Source organism: Bactrocera oleae, chromosome 4, assembly GCF_042242935.1.
Source record: "Bactrocera oleae isolate idBacOlea1 chromosome 4, idBacOlea1, whole genome shotgun sequence".
NCBI classification, from domain to species: Eukaryota; Metazoa; Arthropoda; class Insecta; order Diptera; family Tephritidae; genus Bactrocera; species Bactrocera oleae.
Genome location: NC_091538.1, coordinates 60880937 through 60907877, shown reverse-complemented (window position 1 = coordinate 60907877; position 26941 = coordinate 60880937). Strand labels below are relative to the sequence as shown.

General features: G+C 33.0%; 1 protein-coding gene and 1 long non-coding RNA gene across 2 annotated transcripts in view; both read right to left on the bottom strand.

The window, feature by feature from the left end:
* The window catches only part of LOC138857147 (uncharacterized), a 39920-nt gene extending 32607 nt beyond the window's left edge, over positions 1-7313 (bottom strand). The window contains exon 1 of the long non-coding RNA XR_011396153.1: positions 7133-7313. This is a non-coding gene — a long non-coding RNA (uncharacterized lncRNA). The remainder of the gene's footprint in view (positions 1-7132) is intronic.
* The window catches only part of LOC106622514 (syndecan), a 391261-nt gene that overhangs the window by 328254 nt on the left and 36066 nt on the right, over positions 1-26941 (bottom strand). The window lies entirely within an intron of this gene.

Here is a 26941-nt window from a genome sequence, read left to right as displayed (position 1 = left end):
TTTTCATTCTCCCATTTTCGTCAGAAATTTTCTTGAGTATTTATTATATAGTGTTCAAGGAAAAAAGAAAACTAATAGAAAATGTGTATACCAATGTTATAAGATTAAATCTAAAATTTATTTAGAAGCTTTAGAAGGCCACACACATAAATAATTGAGTTACGCTATTTCCGCTTTATTACTTAGAATCGCAGTTTTCAATTCTTAAATACGAAATTTTTAACTTTTTGGCACAATCTTTCCACAATTCGGAACTATCTGGCAGTCTTCTTAACAAATACCGAAATTTCGGGACTGAAAAAATTTTCGGGATTGAATACTTTGAGAATACTTAACAAAATATTAATAAAGAGAAACATAGTAATAGTATTAGCTCGAATTTTTTCATTTAATTAATTTTTTTTACGAAGGCAATATAACATTACATAAGCTAACTTTAAACCTAAGGATTTCATTATTCAACATATTTTAGAATTCCAATTTTTACTTTCCTTGATTCCATGTAATACATATTTATGCTTGATTCATTTCTTAAACAAAATAATTGAAATAGTTGAAAAGTTTTTCACTACCGCATTTCTTTTGAAGTATCCATGTCAATAAACATTCTTAAAATCTTTTTAATCTCCATTTCTGATTTGTTATACAGTTTTAGTTATTTTTGTTTAAAAACTTTGATCATCCCGTTCACTCTCCGCTTCAATGCAAACGTGTCTAAACAAAGTCAGCGCGAAAAATTCCATGAATTCCAAAGCCGACAACACAACAACACTAACTAATTAAATGCATATGCAAGTCATCGCAAAGAGATTAGCGCAACAAATAAATCGAATAAAGCTGACTTATGCCTAATCCGAAATTTCTAATGAAATACCTAAATGTTTCTTTGAAAAAAATCTTACTCACAAGGCAAGTATACGAAATATATACATTTTTGTGCATACTGACGTCAACTACAGCTGTGTTATTTAAAGTGAGAGGTTATTTAAAAAAATTTATTCAAAATTCTGACAATTTGTAGTTAACAATTTAAGAATATATTTTATATAATTTTTTTTACGCAATTGAAATTAGGTTTGAAACAAATTAATGCATTTCGTTTTAAATTTGTTACTCACTCTTTTTTTTTAAATACGTATTTCAGTCAATGTATTTATTGAGAGAACACTTTGGTGAGCAGATAATTTGAAATCGAAATGTTCGAACGAGCCATCGAAAATTTGTCTTAACGGATGGACCATCTGAGACGTAGCCGCAGCCAACATTTGAAAGAGAAAATCTTCAAAAAATAAATGCCAAATTTTCTTTCGAATTATAGCAAACATTCCACATTCAATTTAAATTTTCTATATTTTTTTCTTTAAAAAAGTAGGGAACTTCGAAATAGATCACTCTTTAGCATATAGCTGCTATTCAGACTGACTGATCAAAATCAAGATAAAGGTCTTTTTATATATTTTAATGCTATAAAAAATGCTCCAGTCAAGGAAATTGTAGTTTTGGTGCAGCCGAAGTTACCGTTTTCTTGTTTTTATTTTTACAATATTCAGTTTTTTAATATTCTCATTATTTAAATTATAAAAAAATTGTATTTCGTTTTTATTTTTATTTGACTTTACTTTAGTTACCGTAACTTTATTCACTTTAAGTTACATTACTTAACTTAACTTAATTTTTTTTCTTTACCTTACTTTTATTTCATACGATTTTTGCAAAATTTTCTTTATTTTATTTACAGTTATTATTTCTCACTCTTCTCGTCTATTTCTATTTTTATTCCATCCTCATCGCTACCTCAAAATAGTTTTTGCTCTGCACCAACTTTAAAAATAAACGTTGACTTAATCGTTAAGACAAATAGTGGCTAAATTTTCACATTTGATGTTGCAAAATTTTTCGCAGATTTTTGGCACGAAAAAAAACTGTCGAAAATGTAAACAAAACCAATGAAAATTTAACTAAATTCAACAAAAGCAGCTGCGAGGGCGTCGTACGAAAACCGCAGGCGCTAAGCAGACGCACACACACGGCTATCAAACCGCTATAAATGCACACACACACATATATAAGTAGTTGTTCACATACACACACATATATATGCAAATGCGTGTAGCAAATTTAGCCACACAGACGCGCCTATTTGCTTTACACATCGACAAATATAAGCGCTGCGCGTACAGCGACCGACAACAGTGTGCGCAAATATTTACCAAGCACTAATAACATACACACATCTGCTTGTGGCTACAAACATATGCACTAACATAATACCGCAAATTATATTTTCGTGCATTCAAAAAGTGGAAAATCATTTCGCTATATGAATTTAATTTCACAAAATGCAAGTGTGTGCGCGTAATGTGTAGCATTGCTTGCTGCTGGAAGGTCAAACAATAACAAAGCGTAAAGCGTAAACGCATAAAATAAGCATCAGCAGCAGCAGTAGTGGCAGGTTTTAACTTTCGCCGTGACAGCGCCAAAATATTAAATGCTAAATTAAGCGTTGGTCTTGTTGGCAAGCAGGTGAAGTAAGGTATGGAAGCGGTGCGTGCGTATGTGGAGAAAACATATGTTTAGCAGCAAACAAAATGTATAATAAAAAACATCAAAAACGAGTAAAATGCGTAAAGCACTCAAACTTGCATGCAGGCATTATATGGTTTTATGTATGTATACATATGTATATATAAATATATATAAATATGTATGTTTGTAGTTGAACGCCCACAGCAAACATGATAATGTGCCAGTGTGTTAGTTGTATGGATAATTAAAAATATAACGGTATATTAAATTCCTTTATGTATTTATGCAAACAATAGGTGGAATTTGTGCGTTGCAAATGTTATTAAGTGAGAATAAATTTGTGAAATTAGAGTGATTTTATTTAGTTGTTATATGAGTTGGGGAAAATTATGTTTACCATTTAAGCTTTAAGCTTCTAAAAGTTACTTTAGACAGCACAAGCACTTAAATTTCCATTTGGCCTTGATTGAATTTTAAGTAAGTGGTCTACAGCTAGTTACATATAAACTAGTTACTGACTAGCTGCATTTAAACTAGTATATCAATACAAAACCCCATTGTTATATGATGCTGATAAGCATTCCTGAAGAAAAGTTGGCATATAAAAGAATCTGTAACTGAAGTTTGGTTATGAGTAACTAGTTCTAAATTAGTTACTTACCATAAACGACACACCGACTGTGAAATTTAAAAAAAAAATTTTGTTTTTGTGCATATTTTTATACCTTTACAAATACCATACGAATTTTTTAAACTCACATCCAAAATAATTTTTGAGCTACAGCCTTCTAAAATGTAGTCGCTCAGCTCAATCAGCTCCATCAGTTTATCTTTAAGCGCTTTTTTCTCAAAACTAAATTTTTCAAATTCGCTTGAGCGCTTACGCGATGACAAATAATCCGATCACTATCAAATTGTTACTGCATGTTCTGTATATACCTAGTTCAAGAAAGCAAAAAGTAAATAACCTACAAATTTTTTGACAGTTCAGAAACAACCAAAATTTACGAACAATATCTTCTGGTAGATAATTTTGTTTAAATTTCCGCCTCGAAGTAGGACGATCTCACTGCAGCAGTTGAGGACCATTTTTTTTGCCGTCGAAAATAGTTTGTACAAATATACGCTTAAAAATTTAAAAGAGATGTGCCATAGTTCACCTTTTTTTGGCTGTGCCCCTTAAGAACTAACCCCAAACTGATAAAAATTGTTTTATTTTAGCCTAATACAGTACGATATACTTTCTACCAAAACAAATGACCCATAAAAAATCTTTAGCTAGAATTTTCGAAAGATCTTTGCTCTAATCACCTATTAAATAAAAGCTGAATAAATTTAATAGTGCAAAATTACGTGTGATGGCATTTGAGTTTAACATTATTATATTGTTTCCTTAACCGATTACTTATTAGCAATTTTGGAATTGCTGCACAAAATCTATCAAACTAGTCAAAAATGGACCAATCCAAAACTAGTTGCATATATTGCTTTTCCTAAGATTTCCTACAAATAACTTACGACTTCAATTTGAACTTAAAATATATGTATATGAAATTTAAACATTCTAATTTTTATCTAAATTTTTTAATATTACTATTCAAAAATAATATCCCAAATTTTTTTTCTTAATGCAAAAATCAGACCAATAGTTAATTTTGTAGACTATAAAGACATAGAAAAGAAAAGTATTTAAAAGGCTTCAATTCTTGAATTTCTAAAAAAAAAATTTCTTTAATAGAATATCAACAAACTACTTCAATATGAACTAGTTCTTGAATAGATGTATTTAAATAAATTTGCCATAGCAATAATATAACTTTAAAATGAAAGGTGGCGAATTTTTACAGTAACCTAAGAACTTATTTTTTTTGAAAGCTCGGATATTAGTTTAAGAAAACGCACTTCAGCCTTAAAGGTATAAAGTATCGATATTTTTCACTTCGCAAAAAATGTCTTAGCAAAATTGAAAGCCCTACAAATCTACAGAATAAAATTCAACTCACTCAAAGGTTAATAATCGAAAAAAAAACACGATAAACTCATCACTCTTCAGCAAAGAGAAAATCGTACAGTAAGCATTTCGTTCGTTTTGACATTCAGTTTTTAATTATCTCACTATTTATATAAAAATGTAGTTTACATAAAGCTTAATGCATTTTTTTTGTTATATAATTTTTAGTGTACTTTCTAATCCAGACCTTTAATATAAGGCATTTATATAAATAATTTTCTAAAAAATTATACCAATATAACAATAAGATTCAAATAATCTCTTTCCCCTCACTAAGAAATTCAATAAATTCAACTCAAATAATTTTAAATCACACCAGACCGTATTATGCGACCAATAAATTGTACAAATCAACCAACATTTTGCAGTCAATGACATTTGAAGCAACAACAACGGCAACAGTTGCGACAAGCCAGCGGCAGAAGAAAAGGCGCAGAGTTCACGGAGTCGAGTTGCGGTGCAGGTTGTGCAAATAGGCGCAACATGCCGAGTGCCACCATCATTTACTTAACAATTTTCCGCTCTTTTTCCTTACCAATCCAATGAGAACGAGGCTGACAGATGAGTCAACAGGCCGGCTGGCAGGCAGACAGACAAATATAATGCGAAATGAAAAGCGACAGACGGCAAAACGAAATAATGCAAAAAAAAACAAAAATGCGCTTTAATAAAAATGAATGTAGCAAAAGGAGAGAAAAAAAGTGGATAGAAAATGAGGCTGATCTCGCCATAGCGGTGCTAAGCAAAAGCTTAAACAGCAGGTGAATGTGCGGGGTGCTGCAGCCAAAAGTATAGGTGTATAGTAAGTCAAAGGAGAGTAAACTAAAAAAAAATAACTAAATATGCAAAAAGTACCAAATGCAACGGTATATTTCTATAAAACGTAGCACAAGCTGACAGGATGGTATTGCGACCCGAGCTACAAAAGCGGTACGTTGTGGCCGACTGCGTCAAACAAATGAGAAGAAATTGCAAAAAGTGTTTGAAGCACAAAAAAAAGCAAATAGCAAACAAACAAGCAAATGCGAGGAAATAACAACACAAATAACAACAAAATACAGGTTACGCCTGTCAGTTGCAAGAAAAAAGCGCTAAATGCGACGACAAACGACAAAAAAAAATGAAAAAAGCAGAGACAACCCAACACAGAGACGGCGAGAAAGTTGTTGCAGATGGCTCTTTCAACATTTGCCACGTTAACCTATATTTAGATGCTACAGCATGTGTCTCGTTAGGCGCAGCTGTTATAATTTTTCCTGCTTCCATTTTGTGACGACTATGTTGTAGCGCTCTCACAGCGCATTTTAAAGCCGTAAAAATTTATTTTACAGCTATCTCCTAAAAATGTTGCACAGCAAAATCATTTTAGTCTTATTAATAATGTCCATCAACAGTATGTGTTAAAAGCATTTATACTTAATGCAAGCAACTCTTTTATTTGTTTTGGAAGTCTGGTGAGAAAATGTTGCTTAAAATTAGAATATATACTTCTTGACACATAATTTTCACAGCAAATGTCAAGCACTCAAAATGTTGCATGAATCCATCAAGGCTAATGTCCACATCTTTTATACAAAGAAAAATCATTTAAAAATGTTTTGTAAAATAAGAAGATTTTAGTTGTTAAGCCAGTCAAGATATAATTTTGATCATTTTGCCTGTGAGTAAAAACAAAAGTAATAACTTTATGAAACATGTATTTGGGTTTATAAAAAAAATTTATATTAACATTTTGATACAAAATGACGGCTAATGGATAAATTTTTGGAATCGTCTTTTCCGAAAGCATCTCTACGGCCGACCGTTTTTCTAGAAACACATTCTCTCATAAACAAAATACAAAATGCTATCATTCACTAGATAAGACTTTCTACTAAAAAACGTATGATTTTAGCTTTGAAAATTTTTCTCGGAAAATGGCGGATTTGTAAAAAAAAGCTTCACTTTTTGACCGAAAAAATCGCTTCGACATTATAGTTGATCGAATATAATAAATTTTTTACAGTATTGCTCCAACTAAATAATGTTTTCAGGACCGTCAATTGTACTTTAAACCAAAAAAATCTATATATTTTAATTCTAAATTAGAGGGTTATATCCACCGGCAAGTCAGAAAAATAGGTATATTTTTCCAGTTTTTGTTTTAAGAGGCATTGTATACGTATTTAATAAAAAAAATAAAAGAATATACATTCATAGCATTTAATGAACTTTAATAAGCTGCGATTAATTTTGAAAAAATTTAAATTCTCATGATACCGCAACCGATCTCCAGAAGGACCTCCGAATAAAAGTTACCGCCGATTAAGATTTTTTAAAAAAGAACATAAGAACAATTATTACTATAAATTAATATAAGTAATGAACAAAGGCCTAGTAAAATTTTCGATTTTTGCCAAAATCCGGCATTTGTGAGAAAACTACATTCAGAGTGGCTTAGAAAGTCGAGATTGCTATCACAAATCTTTTTCTTTCAGAGGAAATTTGCTCACCGAATCTGTAAACAGCGTTTCGAGAAAAAAAACGATTAAAGTTATGGGAGCCGATTTTAATCAGTTGTACAAGAAAAAATGTCTTACAAATATTCTTACTTACGGTCATATCTCAGCAACTACTTCTCAAATTAACTTCAAATTTTTGGGCGTCTTCTTCAATATATGTACAATTCAAAAATTAATCGATATAAAAATCGATCTTTTTTAATTCACATTTCGATATATGTATGTATCGATATAAAAATCGATATTTTGAAATTCATAAGTGATTTACTCTACAGACTTTCTTCCAAAACAAGCACAATTTTTATAATGACAAAGAAAGTGAAAATATTTAAATACAATAAAAAATATTTTTTAACGATGTATGAAAGAACGCCTGCTGAGATGTGGGCACATTCGTGTTATGTTTCTGTACATATAAGCATTTCTCTTCATATAAGCATTTAAGAAAATATAAAAAAAGCACACCACCCTAAAAAGTGTAAGTAAAAAGTGAATTCGAACAATTTGTAAAGACTACGAAAGGTTACAACGCAACGACAGCGCCAAGCGTCGATGAAAAATTATTGCAACAATGAAAACACACACACTGCGCGCATAAACCATCCAAAATGGCAACAAACAACCTTTCTTTTTTGAGTGTCTTCCGCTGCAGTGGCTCGTGCAACACCAGCATTTCTACCTACCTTCATCTCCGCCACACTCTCACCCTACCCCTCTCATATTCTTTATCACCATTCCGCACCTTTATTCAAAAGCTGCATGCGACATGGCGTATACGTAACGCACTGCATACCAGCTACATTGCACAGGTCGTCGCAGCGCGCTGTCCGCTGGCTTGCTCGTTACCTTTCAACTACCTGTCACCTGCAATGGCCTGCCAAGTGAATTTTTATTCATGAACGAAATGAATTTTTCGACCGATATTGCACGGCATAAATACACTTGGTACGCGCAAATGTGTTTGTATGCGCATGCTTGTATATTTTTGTGAGCTATTGTCAAAACTCCAGCTATCAGCTACTGCAGCGGCGTGTGTAACGCTAAATATTTTATATTCATTTGTATGCTGGACACCACATACATATGTACATGCGTCGTCGTTATTTCTTACACATGTGTTGTTTGCTGCCACATATTTGCCAGCTGACGCCGTTTTGTCATTTTTTCGGTCACATTTCCGGCTCTATTATAATTTTTTGTATTCTTGAGCATAACAATACACACATACATACATGTATACAACTTGTTTTTCGTTGACAGCGCTCACTTGCCGCCATTTGATGTCTGCTGATCGGCGTAAATGTTTTTTATGTGCATATATACTGCATTTATATAGTTATGTATATATCTTCACTGACATCCTTTTATTTCTACTTATGTTTTTACTTGTGTGTTCCACTTCTTTGTTGCTTTAATGAAGCATTTTTGCATTTTATACTTTTTGCTCATTTTAATTATTATTATTATTATCCTTATGACATCCTGTCAACTTTCATTTGTATGTCATGCACAATGAATACATATACAAGTATGTGCATAAATGTGTTGGCATTTATATAAATCTATAGCAGCCTTTAGTGCAAAAATTAAAACTCTTAAGGGGAGAAAGATGTTTAATGTTTCATATGGAATTTTAGCAATCAGCCAACGTTGACCTGTTTTTATGCAATTAAAACGCTACATTTAATTTATAATTTTTAATGTAATTTTTAGGTTTCCAATCATTTTTTGATTACTGACTTATTACTCATTGCTTACACAATGTTTGCTTATAATTATGAGTCCTTTTATGGAGCTGGTACAAACCTAACCTCTAACCTTTATTAAAGTACGAATCAATACTCGGGTTTGTCATAGAATCTGGTACATCTGACATTGTTAAAAAAGCAGTTTGTGAACTACGTATGTGATATTCTCGCTAAATGGAAATGTATACCATAAAAATATTTGAAATTTACCGTCCGATTATTATCCTTTCGATGGCACATAGTCTGGCTTAGAAGCAGTACCACTCACAAGACGGCATCGAAAAATTGCTTTATTCTTGGATAGCATCACAAAATGAACAGTTTGGTCGTGGTGATATTCGAGCTTTGCCAGAAAGTTGAAAACAAGTTTTGAGTAGCAATGGACAACACTTTTTGAATAATTCATTCGTCGAAGGATTGAAATGGTAACATAAAAGACAACAGAAAAGACTTCTCTTCAAACCCTACATAGCCTTAATTCCAAACTACCTGAAACTCCTCATAATATTTTTTACTTCGAATGGCTACATTCTTTTCATGTAGTAGTTAGCCAGATTACGAACTGACTAGTTTTAATTCTCTCAAAGACGTCAGATATATTTTGTCCTGAGTTTTTTTTTTTTAAATTGTCGTCCAAACCCAACAGTATAGTTTTATAAGATATATATAATATTATAAGATGTTTCATACACCTATGAGATAGAAAAATTCAGTTCACTCCAAAAATGAGTCAAATACTTATATGATATGCATTTTTAGTACAACTTTATTGCCTACGAGAACTTTTACAGTTTTCTAGTACAATAACAGAAATAAATTTCAGTTTAAGTTTAATTTTCCTCTTACTACGAACTAAACTTAAAAGTAAAGTATGCTTTAGAATGGGAATATAGACGACTTATAGCTCAAACAGTCACCGACATTCCTCCCTGCCGTACATACCGCACGTATCAAACCACATTTGTCAAAAGTTATGCCCGTAGTTGCAATGCAGAGATCAGTTGTTCTTTTTGTTTTTCATTTCACCAATGTTGCCATTATTCTATTTGTATACACGATTTTTCACACATTTAGTTTTTTAGTTATAATTTTTCATAATGTAAAAGCTCAAAACTAAAATTCAATTATTAAAAATAGTCTACCTATTTATAAATAAATATATTCGATGGTGATTTTGAGTTATTTTAAGAATACTTCAAATATATTCAAGTTTATTTTTTACTTACTACAAAATATCGAGATTGGCAGCCCTGTGTTGCAAGAGATTGCCTCTCTCTCTCAACTCAATCTTTGCTATAGGAAAATTCAATTTTCGCGGATATCCTATCGTACGTTGACATACAGCTGACGTACAGAAGGAAGGAATGTCGGTGACTGTTGGGACAATCAAGCTTCACTTTCACCGCAACACATTTTCATACAACTTCGTAGAGCAGCTTCGTAAGTACCACAAAATATAGATACTCGTATATATGGTACTTAAGTACTCACGTACGAACCTCCGACATTAGCCACGTCGCTGTATTTGCAAACTTATTCTTACTCCATTTGCATAAAAAGACTTTCAATTAAGTTATTTATCGAAGTATTTGTGTAATTTAGTGTTCCGACTAGAAACATTTGAAATTTTGTGTATTTGAAAATAAATAACAGAAAAAACGTTAACTTAGGTTGCACCCAAGCTATAATAGCCTTCACGAATACAAAAGGTTCCTCAGAAGAACTTGATTCCGATCATTCAGCTTGTATGACAGCAATATGCTATGCTGGTTCGATATCGGCCATTCTGACAAATAAGCAGCTTATTGCTAAGAAATGGTTATATGCTAGATTTAAGATATCTCAAGAACTAATTCGCGTATATACAGACGGACGGACGGACAGACAGACATAGCGATATCAATTCAGCTCATCATGCTGATCATTTATGTATATATTTTGCAGGGTCTCCGACGTTGCCTTCTAGGTACTACAAACTTCGTAACAAACTTATTATACCCTGTTCTGGGTATAAATATTGAAATATTTGTGAGCAGCAGCTGTGTCATTGTAAAGGTCAACTAAAAAAATATATTTAAAAAAATATATGTATATTCATATATATAAATATGTATATATTACGAGTATTTACCACATTTATATATCGAGCAGTTCATATCCATAAATATTTGCAACTCTTAGTAATTTTGTGTGCGTGCGAAAGTGTCTGTGCTTACAGGAGTTTCAATTTTTCTTTTCATTTATATTTACATGTTTATGTATGTATTAAATTTTTAGCAAATCTTGCAGTATATGCATTGTAGACGTGCTGTTTGTGCAGTGAAATTGAAAATTCTAAAACAAAAATAAGATTGGCTATACTAAATATAGAGAAATCACACCCATACACAGGCAAGCCCAGTAGGAAATGTACGGAAGTATAAAAATTTTCTCAAAATTTCAATTATTGTTTGCAAAGCAAATTAAACGAGAGAATAAAGTGTATAATAAATTTAATACAGGAAAGCGATGAGACTTCCTGCCAATTTAATTTTTACAACAGTTATTTTGAAAAATTTTAAATATTTCCGACAGAGGTTACAATAAAAATATATAGTACTAAGAAATGTGTATGTTTATATAATAATGTAGGGTATTTTTAGAGATAAAAATTTTTGTTGTGGGATAGCTGTCACGCCAAGTGTCAATATCTGAACATGTGCTTGACATTTATGATCAGTAAACTTTTGAAAATTAAATTTTGGTCTTTGAAAAAAAAGTTTAGTGGGAAAAGGGCAGCAGTGAAGTCCCGACAGGAGTAACTGTCATTCATAAGACACGGTCTTGGTGGATAGATGTGCGAAATTAGCTTCAAACTCAAATTGCCATACAATTTACCAACTAGTCAAGGCAAATTATTGTTCGTCTCGTGAACTCTTTTGTTTTTAATCTGCAATAAAATTTCTTGCCTTTAAAACAACACCCTTTAAAAATATCCACTTAGATGCACAAATATAAATATTCCCAAATAGATGAAATTTGAAATTGCAAAACAGCAGGACTTCGCTTGCTGCTCCAAAGCATGTCGAAAAGCAATTTTTTCATCGTTAACACCATATATCTTTAGTATACGAGTATAGTAACAGAGAACATTAAATACTTACGTCATACATACATATATACTATATATAATTATACGACATGTGTGTGCTACTTTTAAGGAACACAGGAGCGGCAATAGAAAGCGCGAGCAACAAATTTCATTTCTTTTTTGCGCCATTCGATCGTGACGGGAAAAGTAAAATGTAGCGAATATTTTTGTTTTTATTATTGTATGCATATATTTAAGGCATACGCACATACAAGTATATACAGTTTTTTAAATTTTTTGCAGACTTATTAAAAAAAAAGACAATCGGCAGACAACGGTGGCTATTAAAGAAAATATAGCGCACCAGGAAACAATGTTTGCATTAGAGAATAGAAAATTTCCAAGTTTTCCTAAAAATAGACAAGTACTGTGTTCCGCAGTTTTATAAGGGATGAGAGAAAGGAAAAATATGCGCCGAAATGAAATTAGAATTAAAAAAAATTTAATACTTATTTGATCCTAATTGAATTAAAGAAAATATATAAATTTACATTAATTTGAAAAACCAACGAATCACTTTTATTCGGTTGGAAATTATGTGAACCGATAACTGTTATCTAAATAAAAGTGATATTAATTGAATTATAAATCGGTGATGAAGCTGCAGAAAGAGTCCAAATTATTTTTAAATTGAGTTGCACTAAAATTAGTACATTACTACAATAAAAATAATTAGATTTCATTGAATTAATATATTAAACACGTAGTGTGATAAAATTGTAATTTTTGAAAATTAAAAGAAAAACGCAACTCTTTCAATTATTTTAAAATTTCAAAGGTTTATTTATACATATTTTTTAATACACAAGAAACCTTTTAAAAAAATAAACAAAAAAAATTTTAAATTTTCGAGTTACTAGCGATCTCAGATGAGGCTAAATGCAATATGTTTTCCACCGCCCTTCTCCCTGAAACAAACCTAACACAAAACTCTCTACTAGAAGATATTGTTTGACAAAATAACGGGGTTTGTCCAAAAAAATTTTAGTTTTTTTAGAAAAATGGGTTTAAAGATAAACTGATGAAGCTAATGGAATTGAGCGGCTACCCTTTAGAAAACGGTAACTCAGACACTATTTAAGATTTTGAATTAGAATTATAGTAGGTTATTTTTAAAGATCAAATTTTTAATTGAATACTCAAGCAATTACATGAATAAATTCAATAATTGTTTCAAAAACACTAACTAAAAGATTAAAAATATAAATTTTAGCTTAAAATACTACATTTTAAATTGATAAATTATAAAACTTTTGGACAGATCTTTAATCAGAATAAATGTGCAGAAAATTTTTGCTAATGCTTCAATTAAATGGCAGTCTGTCTTTAAGGCTTTAATTGAATCTAAATTTACTAAATATATAATTACAATTTTACTACAAATTGTCGTATGATTGAAGAAAATATGACACATAAGAGAATTAAAAGTTTAAATATGATAAACTGCATTAATGAAATATTTTGTAAAATGATTCGAATTAAATAAAGCTAAATTGAGCTAAATTAAAAGATTTAGTTAATTATTGTTTTGTTTCAATTATAAATAAGTTATCACTATTGTTCAAGGTAAAGCGTTTTGATTATTTGGTTTAATTCCTATGAGCATTTAACTAACGTTAATTATGTAATATTATTTTTAGTTAAAATGGCATTAATACAAAGTAATTAACACTTTTATTTTAATAATAAAATTAATTTAATTATTTATTAATGAAATTTTTAATTGAGGTTATAGATACCCTTTCTAGTGACTAGGTTTCAACTTTCTCACTTATTTCAGATGTAAAATTGTTGAACGTGAAATATTTTAAATTAATTACCTGCAATAGAAAAGGAGAAGATAAAAATTAAAATCAGATTTATAGCAGATATAAATAACAAAGATAGCTGCATTAATGTTGATAATCAAAATAAGTACAATAAAATGATATTGCTGGCTTTGGTTGTGCGAATATGTCCGATTTTTTACCAAATAATCGTCATTTGCGGGAAAGTGTTGACTTTCTTGTATGATACATGATATTTCATATATTTTGCAATATCTCATGGTAAGTTCTAAACTACTTACGAGTTGCGATATCTTCCAAAAGATTTATAGTTACATTGCTGATTAATTAACTCAGAGAAATATATTTAGTATTGGCTTTTGTTTATATTATTTCTTTACTTCCATAATATTTTCAAAAAAATTAAAAACTGTACCACAAATGAAAATACTCAGAGATCACACTATACTCCAAAGAGGAAAAATAATAATAATTTTTTTGCAAAAACGCCTAAAACTATACTTGTAATTCTCTGGCAAATACTGACAAAGCAGCAATAATCGGAAATGAACAAAAGCGTAAGAGTACTGAGTGAACAAAAAGCGCAAAAAAGGAGAGCAAAAAAAAAATTAACAAGACACACGTGTGCATTTCTTTTAAAGTAAAATTAAGAAGGAAAAAAACGAACGAGATGAAGGAAAACAATTGGAGCAACGAAGGCAACAGCTTAGAAAAGCGAGGCCAAAGTCGTTGTATGTGTGTCAGTTTGTGGTAAATGTTCGAGCAGCTGTCGGTTCGTTGACACAATAGTAACGACGTGTCGCACGTCTCTCAATACACCTCGCCACCATGCGCGCCATAAAGCGATTACACTAAATATATACATATATCCATGTGTGTGTGGGTGTGTGTGAATGTGCATAAGTGCTCGGATTAACTGATCTCTCATGCGGGTGTGCTTAACGTCAAAGCGGAAATTGGGCCGGCAGTGACACGCACATGCTGCAGCGCTGTGCCAAAGCGAGGCGCTCAACTGTTCAAGTGCAAAGTCAAAGGACTTGCGAGTGAGCGGCAAGCAGGCAAGCGCAGCGGTGCCACATAAAGGATATAAGTGAATGAATGTGCGGCAAAGCCGACACAATATGATGACGACAACTATATATTTAGTTGAACAACAACAACAACAACTATAACGATATGTGCTAAATGCGCACAAACAACCGTTTTAGGGGCACTAGCAGGTGTGTTGTCGGTTTGTCTGTCTTTGCGACACGCACAAATAACCGGCAAGTGTGCCGCAGAGACAGCACGGCCACAGAATTTAGTGGGGTGATGACGCTTAGACTTGTCGAAACAGAAAATTTAATTTCACAATATTTGATTATGTAAATATGTGTGTGTTTACTTATATAATATTGTGTTTGTTGTTGCAATCGCCTGATTATATTTATATTATGCATAGTTTGTGTGTTTCACGCTGAAGCGCCTAAAGTTATGCAACAGCTTGCGTACAAGACATGCAATTTATGGCCTTCTCATTTTACATTTAGCGTTATTTTTTAATTTTTTTTCATTTTCATTTTCAATTTTTGCTGCCTTAACTTGGCGAAACTAATTTCACTTTAAAGTAGTTGTGGCAGTTCGCGCCAAGCGCCTTTAAGTAGGCAACACAAAACATTCAAATACATAGTAGCAACCTAAGTTTGTGTGCGTGTGTGTTGTTGTAAGCGCGTGCAAAACAAGACAGCTAAGGCTTGTTTTAATAAAAAACTTTTCCTCTTTTCTTATACAATATTTCGCTTCATTTTCTTTTCGCCCAACACAAGTTAATGTTTCTGTGTGTTCGAGTGCGCGCGTGGAAGCTTGGACTAGCGTGTAGTATTTGCTATGTACTTGTTGTGCTGCATGAGCGCGCTCGCTCGTTACACTTCTGTCAAGTAGTAAAAATTTCTAATTCCAGCAGCAAAAACAGCAACAAGAGGGAACAGCGAAAGCCTTCAGGCTTGGCTGTTTAATAATAACAAGTTGTACTTATGGTGGCGGCAAGGGCAACTTCGGAGAAGAGCTAACCAAAATGAGAAACCCACACAGAACGGAACTCTTAAAAAGCATTATAATAATAAACAACTTGAAACAAACAGCTAGAAGGGCGGCTTTGGAAAATTAATACAACCCATTGAGAATTATTGCAGAACTTAATTGCAAACAAGAAAAAAAATTAACTTCGGTTGCACCGAAGCTGGAATATCCTTCACAAGTTTACATCCAAGGACATAATTCTGATTGTTCAGTTTGTATGGCAGCTTTATATATATTATAGTGTTCCGGCATCGGTGATTCCGACAACTAAACTGCTTGTTGTGGAGAAAGGGACGTGTGCAAAATTTCAGATTGAGATCTCAAAAACTGAGAGACTAGTTCCCGTATGTACAGATAGGCAAACAGACGGACATAGCTAAATCGATTCAGCTCGTCATGCTGATCATTTAGATATATATTTTGTAGGGTCTCAGACGGTTTCTTTTGGGAAAAACAACAGCATGTTAGATTAGGTTACTTTAAATTTCGTGAAAAAAAATTGTGAAAATGAAGAAAATAAAAAACCAAAACCTTAGTTATTTGAAGTTTTTACATAGTTGTAGATCCTTTTATTACCTACAACTTTGCCATACCACTTTTTTTCATAGGATTGGTAGTTTTGCCAGAAATCGGAACAGACCGTTAGTAACCCTTAAAAATTCACACAACCACCTCGCCTTCCTTTGTCGTCCTTAGATCGCACATAAATTATTTTTCCATTCATTCTTGTTATTTTGCCTTCATTTTCCAATTTCATTCAACCTACTACGATTTTTTTCACTTTTTGCCATTTTCAAAACCTTCAACACTGATCTAAAACCTTTTTGAAGCGCCATTTAGTCGTTTTTAATATTTTCTCCCAAGTAGTAATATTATAACTGCTATTAGCGACCATTTTCAAGAATGTTATATGAATTTTCTACAACTCAATTTATGACATAATTGCCTCAGCCAGTTACGACGAAGCTATAAATTCCATTTCTAATATGTAATTTCTAATATAAGGTAAGCTTCTCTATACGACTGTAACAATTTACGTAATCAGAACATGATGAAATATAATGGAGGGACTAAATAAGTTATGAAGGCCACGAGAACGTAAATGGTCTTTTAACTACTAACAATGGCGTAGGTACTGATTTTTCCTTATAGACTAGTAGTACATATTGTGGTGTCATGTTTAGAGTTCGCAATATCACTCCGAAGAGTGGAGCGCTCCTTTCCCTTCCGAAATTTTATCGAATCGCGGCAAACTGCGTATTTTATTTCTAAGAGGAAAAACCGCTAAACCTGCCGCTAAAATCTTACAGCAATTTTGAAGCATATAGATGCCTCGATTAATGATATAAAATGTAGACGCACAACCGCACCGAGAAAAACAGTGTGACCCAGCATATTTGGGATAATAAACTACTTTATACCTAATAAAACCCATAATTTTTACACTCACTCATAATCAGTTTTTAAAGAAATGTTATACATATTTGTATAACTTAAGAATAATGACTCAAAAGCCACTGTGCAACATTACTACCCATTGCACATTGCAAAAAGTAATCAAAACACGCTCGCCTAAAAGAGTTTTCACGCTCCCGTCCACCACTGGGACAACGGCAGCAAAACCAACAAACAATGACATCAGTAACTATACAGGCAAAGCAGCAACAAAATAAGGCGATACGGAGCAATGGCATGCGACATGCCGCATGTTGCACATATTTTGCATGCAACATTTGCCATTTCAACATACAAATCGGCACCAAATGGCAACACAGCGCAAGACACGAGCTCGAAGGCATCACATACACTAGTGAAGCTAGAGGCTTGCAGGCGAAGGCGCAAAGCTCAAAATCAGATATAATGTAGAAACAAACAAGCGTGTGGCATGACAGTGGATAGTGCCAACTGAATTTGCAATTTTGTTGCAAACTTTGAGAATTTCATACGAAATGAATATGCCGACTGACTGCCGGCCTAGCGTGTCTGCCACTGTCGGCAGCAGTGAATGGCAGGCTAGCTGCTTTTTGTATGTACGTCCATGTGTCTGTATGTGTGTGTGCAACAGCATAAGACGCAGCCTAACGGCTTGCAACTTAACGGGCGTTGTGACGCCATTGAGCCTTCGATTGCGACTGCATGTCAAGCAATTTGTGTATTTATAAATATCTCTATGTAAATATGTGAATGTGTGTGTGTGTTTGTGTCGGCGCATGCAACCCCATCTCACTTGATCGCAACTTGATGCGGGCACAGCTCATTTTGCCTTGCAATATTCATGTCATATGCAAGTGCTGCTGGAAAATATGCTCATTTTGTTGTTGCTGCTTTTTGTTGTTGTGCCAACTGTGACAACGCATTTTCACAGTATTTTCACAGCGCACAACTAACGCCGAATAACATGTGCTTGTGTGGCAAATGAGTTGGCAGATAAACTGAAGACATCGCCTGACAGATGAACACTTCGTGGCGCTGGAGACATGTCACTCAAGCCGCAACGCAAGTCTAGAGGGGTGGTAAGGGTAGGGGTAAGAAAACTTCTCGAGACCAAACAACAATCATGTCAGCCGAATCCGAGGGCTTCAGCAACGCCTGACGTAACGGCTGACTGTCGTGGCGTGAGTCAATCATTTGTGGATTTCGCAACCCATTTTTCTTCACAGCTCCCGCTTCATCACATTTCTTTTGTTTGTACGACAGCGCTATTCAAGCGCTCACTCGTAACCCCGGTCATCATGCGGTAGACTGCGTCAGTCGTATCGAATATTGACAGCGCACTTTTGCGCACACACACACATACAAACACTCGGCTGATCGGCTGTTTGTGTGTGTGTTCGCTCATTTTGCGTCCAAATATTTGACGTTGAAGCGTCTACTTGCTGCCTCGACGCAAAGTCTTCACACATGAGCGGCATGTGTTGGGCATGCAGTGCGGTTTCATATCTAATATAAACATGTATGTGTGTGTGCTTGTGGGCTTTTATCGTTGGCGTAATGCAAATTTATTGCGCATCAGTTGCAGACTATTCGCAAATTTGTTTCTCAGCAATTCGAATTATTTTTTTTTGTTTTTGTTATTATACCCTGAACTGGGTCTTTTACGTTTGGCACGAAGTTTCTAATGCATAGCAGGAAACGTCGAAGACCCTATACAGTTTATATACAAATGATCTCCGTCTATCTGTATATACGATAGCTGGTCCCTCAGTTTTTGAGCTATCTCCCTGAAATTATGCACACGTCCTTTTTTTTAAGAGATTGCTCATTTGTCGGAAGCAACGATATCAGATCACTATAAAATATAGCTGCCATACAAACTGAACGATCGGAAGCAAGTCCTTGTATGGAAAACTTTTTTATTTGACGAGTTATATTCATGATATTTGGCACAGAGTATTGCTAAAGGCAAGACTACAATCCCTGAATATATTGTTTAAATTGGCTGAACAAAATCTATTTCTTGTATAGAAAGGTTTTATTTGTGAAGGGTATTATAAGTTTGTTGCAGCCGAAGTTCACGTTTTTTCTTATTAGTCTTTTTCGCGATCTTATTTTATTTCACTTTATTTCCATGCAATAATTTTGAGTTGGTTCTTCAACTTATTTTGTTTATTTTATTCATTCCATTTTTATTACTATTATGTATTTCGAAATTTCACAGTCGTCATCCGCTCAAGTGGAGGAACCGTTTCCAGCGCATGAAACAAATTTGCAAAATCGCACATATTTACACATATACAATATATAATATAGAGTATCGTACGTCAGCGCATGTGTGTGCCCATTTTGCAAATGTGGCTATAGCACATGCTATAAAATCGAAATTACAGCAATCAAATGTACTTCACTTCCTTTGCAAGATTTTTCTTTTTTACATATTTATTTTTGTTCTTAATGTTTTTTCTATGTAGGCGCACAAATTTAGCTGAAAGTAAACAGGAAGTGAGAACATTTCCGCTTGTTAACGGCTTATGGCAGGGCCAGGCGAAAGCGTTGCAAAAAATTGCAAAATATTTTGTGGATGAAGAACAATTTTCATTTCGAATGAATATTGGTAAGCTGATCTCGCATGTGCAGTTAGTTTTTGTTTTTTTTTTTTGTTAGCTGGCGGAGAAGAGAAAGTTTATAATCTATTTCGTATACTATTATTTTCTATTACACACTCTTTATTACTTTGCCTCTACCACTTCTTTTTTTTCTAATTTATTCTTTTATTTTCTTTTTTTATTTATCTTTTTTTTCTTCTTTTTTCTTTATCTTTTTTTTCTTCTTTTTTCTTTATCTTTTTTTTCTTTTTTTTTCTTTAACTTTTTTTTACAATATTATTGTATATTAAATATTTTGTTCTTCTCTTCCGCTAATACTTTTATTCCTTCTATTCATCTTTATTTTATAGATCATTTATTAAAAATTGACCGTTGAGTTTTATAGTCGGATTCTTTAAACTTTTTTTCAGCATTCTTTTCTTCCGCTAATATTACTATTTTTCCATTTTGTTTTTATTTCTTCCAGTTCTTAGCATGTTCCTTAACTTTTCTCGACTTTTATTTCATGTTTTCTGCCTTCCAGCATATTTCTTTGCTTCGTACTATTTTATTTTTTTCAATTCTTCATATTATTTTCTAATATTCGAATCAGATCAGAATAAATCTTGCCTTAATTATAGTAAAATTTGAGTACTTTAAATTTCTATAATACGTTACCAGATAAAAACCCAAGGACTCAATAGATTTTGGTTAATGTTTTGGTTAATGTTTTGGCTAATGTTTTGGTTATGAAACGTGTCAATACTAAACCGGTACAAAGAGTTCGGAATCTTGTGCCAAAAAGACGTTGAGTAGAGGTCGCAAAAGAGATACATGATACATAGCTGAGGACCCTACATTCATCAAACACATCATTACTGGTAATGAGAATAAACTGCCTAGTAGATCGCAACAGTATAGTCTCAAACAATTTCGAATTTTTAAATTAAATTAAATCCCTTCAAAGTAATCTGAAATCAATCAAATGTCAGCTTCAATGTCGAAAACTATTTCCCACAGTGCATCGGGAACAATGTCTGCTCATTGTTTTTAGGCTTTCATAATTTCATTGTCAGGCTGAAAGCATATTTTCCATATTTCATTTGTGTATAAATAACAGACGTTTTTAATATGCGCTCGCTTGCAGTCACTTTGCATTACTAAAACACCAACAAATAGCAAGCATGTCATATATTAATTTTATATACACATGCACACATTTCATTCAAAGTAACAAAGTCATGCGGTCCAAGTAGCAAAACACTTGTCTGTGTATGGGTGTGTGTGTATACCCGACCATGTCCGCACTGTGCTTCGTATTTATGAGTATTTGTCAGGCCAGCTAATGAACTACAAGAAGGCATGAACAAGCCAACCAACTGACAGCGCTCGGTCGCCGAATGTCGACTGTAGTCGGTTGCCTACGGCCTGCATACCAGCTGATCATTAAATACTTATAGTCTCGGCTTGGCTTGGCCTGGCTTGGTAATCAATATTTTAGCGTCCACAGCTACTGGTCTTGAGTTGTTCAATGAAGCAACCAAGAAGAAGAACAATGTGTTGCTTTGATTCAATGAAGACGCGCCCAAGTGCTTGTAATGTAGCAGCACATGGCCACCAAGTTGATTTATATGCCAGAGAGTCGAGCAAGCGGATGGCTTTAGTTGAAGACCAGCAGAACCCAGTGCATAAAGTAAGGGTTCTGTTTCATTTTTTATTGCACTTGATAATGTGACGGAAAGTTAAGCTTTGTATAAACTCATTGTTGAACTCCAGTTTGCCATTGAATTAAATGGGGGAATGTGTGGCAAATGAATTATTAAAAGTCGTGAACTTTGCAGGGCGGTGAAGAGGATGGAAAATCGTTGATGTGAATAAGAGGTTTTAAGAAATGACATCAGTTTTCAAACAAACTTTGGACGTAAAACTATTAAAAAACAAACATTGATATGATAACTCTGGATGTGGTTTGCAATATTTCTATCCATGGTTGGGTATGTTTTTTTTTTTTTGAAGTTTTAATACGCTATCTGGTCCAAGCGAGAAATTAAAGAAACCGGAACTAGCTTGTTTTTGCGAGACAGTTTTTCACAGAAATAAACGCTTTTCATAGGATTTGAACCCAGAAATCGCGATAAAAGTCACACACATTGATAAGGCGGCTGCCGGTTGATTACTCCATGAGTCGCCTAATCGTCACTATTGAACTCTTTAGAGTTACGTCATTGCTAAAGGCTTCGTGTGATCAATAAAATTTCGCTTATATCAACTGAAGACTGAAAAATGCGAAGATTGGAAGAGGCATGTAAGATCTAGTCGATATACTACAAAGTACTGAAAGTTGGATACTAGTTAGAAGTAGAGATAGAATAAGAGATAGAACCTAAAAGTCCTTTACTAAGTTCGAGCTACCCCATCATAAAATTTCTAGTAAGTTTATTCATCTCTCTCTTTATTCTCTCTGAGTACAGATATGTAAGATCTCACATCTCCTGCTTTTTAAGGCCATAGTAAACTAACCAATTGCATAGACGAGAAAAAAATAATAGTTTACTGCGTTGGTATAAATTTCAACGCTCTTTTCTTTTTTAGCACCTATTCTTAATAAATAATAGTATTTTTATATCGGGAATTTATTTACAGAAGGGGAGGTGTGTTTATCATTTGAAGAAAATGTAAAATTATCCCTCTTTTTATATTTTTTGGATATCAATAGCGAACCTGGTTCGTGCCAGCACTTAGAGAAAGATCAAGTTCTGGTGCTAAAGAGCACTACATAGTTTTGAAGTCGTTTCTCGTAATCTCGTTTATAAGTGAGTCAGTTAAGGTTACTCTATCTCTCATCAACTTCATCTTCCTGTATTTTAAGGTAGTTTTGAGGTTATGAAATTTGACTTCAGGGCTCGGAGCCTTGAGAAAAAGTACTGGCATGTAATATCTCAAATGTTTTGAGAATAAAAATATACCATCTGATAGCAGCCGCGGCTGGGTGACCTTCAGTACCTTCAGCGAATTTTGGTTTTTCGGTTTTGGTACACTTTTAGAGTGCCATTCGCTAGATACTTGAACAGTTTCGGCGTCATATTCATAAGCCCGCGGCTCGTAACGAGTAGTGACCAGTTTGATGAATGAATTATCTACAGCTACTTTGTCAAACATCTCTTTTGCGACCTCTACTCGAAAAATGGTTGTGCCAAACCAGGAAAAACTAGTCCGGGTCAATTTTGATCAGATGATATGAAAGCAGGAACAACTTTTCCGTTTACAAATTACACAACTTTCAACAAGTTTACACCATATAAAATGTATATTGTCTGAGCTGCAAGAAATCTCACAATAATCTTTGTGAATCATATGAAGTTTCGAAACTCTCTTCAAACCAGTAGTAAATCCAACTTTCTTCTCTCTATCTCTTAACAGTAAGTTATTTGATTTGACTTTCTAGATCGATATCTAAGCACGTACAATAATACCTAGCACTTGCAACACCTTTCCACAACTGGGTTGACAGTGTGTAAGACAAAAATCCGAATGCAAAAAGAATTCTCAAAAATATTTACATAAATAAAAAAAACAAAAACAAAGTAGAATCGAAAAATAAGATACAAGAACTTATTTAAATGCTTTGCGCTCACTCGAAATTTGCATACCCCATAACAATTAGCCGCACACAACTCCCCGCGCCAAGCCAAAGCAGTCGAGTGATTTTAATTGCTACATTGCCAACTCGCCACAATTCATTTAGTTAGCCGAGCCTGTGCTGTTTCTGAAGCCCCTTGTAGAGTGCATGTAGTTAGTTAGTTGGTGTAATGAACAGCTTCTAGGAAAACAACAAAAATGGTATATGTATGCAAACAACAACAAAAACAACTGGTGCAAATGAAATGCGGCAGACGGATAGCAGAAATTCTAATTTTATGTCGTTGTTTTTGTTGCTTATTGCTTGTGTTGTTTTGTTATGAAATTATGCAGCGCAATTATGCGCATATTGTTTGCTATAATTTCAGAGTTGTACTATTTTTCTCATTTTCAGCTTTTTATTTATAATTTTTTGTTGTTGTTCTCGCTGTTCCTACTGTTGTGCAAAAAGTTTATATTGTACATGCGTCAGTGTGTCGTTGATTGAAAGGGTACAGTGATATGCTATGATATGAGACGACTGCTGTGCAACATGTTGCCGTGACAAGTGCCAATTTCATAGAATCAGGCGCAGCGCTCAAAGAAGAAGAGGTGATAAAAGGTGCACTGACAGATAATTGTTGCGCACAGAGACAGTTTATGTTAATAAAGGAGGTTAGAAAACTAGCGCATGTTTAAAAAGCTGTAGTTCTATGAAGAGGCAGAGATGTATGAAGAGTTGAGGAGGGAGGAATGAAATCCTCCCTCCTCCCAAGGTTCAATTTCAATAGTTACTACCTGATGAGAATACTCGCTAGTTGTGATTAGAGATGAGGTTTAATAGAGGAGGAGGATTCATCTATAGCGACGTGTTCAAATTGGACTGCGGAGTAAGGACGGCGGTATACTCCGTGGATCTTGATATCTCTCCCTAACCGTCTACCAAGCTCAGCTAGTATATGCTAGATGGAATAAATAAGGAAGGATTCAAAATTCTACTATATACAAAGATAGTCAGGTGGTATTGTTAGCCTCGTCGTTGCCAAAGAAAGAAAAAAGATTTGTTTACATTTTGGTTCGCTCATTCCATATATTTCCTAATTAATTCGCCTAATTTTTCACTCTCTCAATTAATTAAGTCAAGCAGGGCTGACTTCCAACTTTTAAAACAAAATGTTATATACTCTTCATTATAATTTTTCCTACACCTTAAGAAATACCTTATTTTAATATACACACTGCCACAATTCAAAACTGTCAATGCAACATGTTGCAAGCATCACCAGCAAACTAAACTACAAAAACAAAAAGCTTTAAATTAAGTACTATGCTCACGATTATAATACTGCAAGAATAACAGTTACTAGTTCAATATAAAGGGTGATTTTTTTAAAGCGTTAGCATTTATACTTAAAATAATAAAATTTATAAAAAATTTTGAGATTGTTTTACAATATTATTACTTGTATATTTGTATTTTTTAGGCATATACTGAACAGAATTTTAGGTATATGAACTACCTTAATGTATGCTTAGAATAACCGATTATCATATTGGCTCACTTTTATAATATCTTTTACAGCTTAGTCAACCTCTGTTTGCAGTTATAAAAAGCATAGAAATAAGTCTGCAAACCGCACCAAAGCTTTTTGGTTTGTGGGATACTGTAGTCACTTCGGCATTATTCGAAAATCATCTTTTCTTATTTTCAAAAGTATAGTGAACACAAATATGGTAACAAACGCATGTCAGATAACCCTTTAAATCGTTCTGCATCAAAAAAATCACCCTCCACTTAGATACAAACAGCCATAAACACACTAAATAAAAAATGAGAAGTGTCAACGAGGGAAAAGGTCTTGAAAACGTATTTCTCTTACGAATTTTCGCTTAATATCCCTCTCTTACACCTGCTGTTTATGGCTCTACATATTTCTTGAGCGCTTGTTTATTGCTTTCGTTTTTGTATTTGCAACGCCGTTTATCGGTTAAGCAAGTTTATTGACCAGCTTAAGCTGCAACCAATGAAGAGTTCAATTGTTTTTATGCGGCCAGACGTCCACGCCAAGGTAACTGTTAATTGTAAGACGTTAATTTAGAAATGTTTACAAAAAGGTGTCGCCGCTTTTTTAATTGTATCAATTTTAAACAATATTGAATTTTTTTAAGAATTTTATAAATTTCATATTCATACAGTTTTGTTCGGACTTCGTAGGAAAATTTAATAAATATTCAATACTATTATTATACAATTATAGATAATAAGAGTAGTCATATCTAATTTTCAAACAAAACGTGTACCTAAACTTGTAGGCAAAAAGATTGAGATAAAAACAAACTATTGATTTGCATAGAAATCCTTTATTATTTCTAACTTTTTCCTTATCTTATCTCCCCATTTCTATTTCCTTCCAATTCGATCCCTTTCTTTATAAAATTTTTACATCAAGTGAGCTGAAAAAAAATAACAAAATATCTTTCCAACACACAAGACATTTAAAACATGTCAAGAAATTGTCAAGCGTGACACACAACTTCAAACATAAGAAACCACTATCGTTCGCTGAGTGGTTGCAATGGGGAAGGATGCAAGGGAACGAACGACTGATGACGTTTGGACTAAAAATTTCGCTAGCATGTGGTGTGTTTGGTAGCGGCGCCTGACCGGAAATGGTTTTTTTCTTTTTCTTTTTTTGTAGTTTTGAATTTTTGGCCGTTCCTTTATCAGACCTCTGTAGTTATAACAGAATATGCGTCATTGAGTATATTTATGTTAATTTGACGTACACGTCACCAATAAATCCTCATGTCATTATGAACTGAAGTGTTTCTTCTTGAATAAGAACACGCAGTTAATCATAATGAAATGATAGAAATTTAGGAGTAAAGGAAATGTTTTTTTAGAAAATTTTTAGAAAAATGTTAAAATAACTTTTGCACTTTTGAAATTAAAATTAAAAAAAAATTAATTTACTTTGAGTCATAATTAATTATATTTATATTAATTTCAGAAATAGGTAGCTAACATTAAACATTGTTGCTACACTTATGTTTTGTGTTTTGCAAGGAATTGTTCTTTTGCTAAAAATTAAAAAAAAAAAATTTTAATTGTGCAAAACCTTAAATTCAATATTTTTATGAAAAAAAATGTATATAACTTTAAAAATTTGGTGATTTTAATTTTCAAGAGAAAAATTTTTCTAATCAAAATTTTTTATAAAAATAAATTAGCAACGGTGGCAAAACTTAAAAAAAAATTAAGATTTGGGTTTTCGAGAAAAAAATTTTACAAACAATTTTTTTTTTTTGTAATTTATAATTTTTGAATAGAAGTTTGAAAATGCGTTTTTTTGTTCAATTTAAATACCTAAGACAACAAAACTGCAATGAATTCCGAAAATGAACTTATATATATTATATAATGACATTTGATCTTAAGAGCAAAATAAAAATATTTAAATTAAAAAAATTATAAAAATATTAGTTTTATATAAAAAAAAAAATTTTTTTTAATTCATTCATAACTTGAAAAAGTAAATA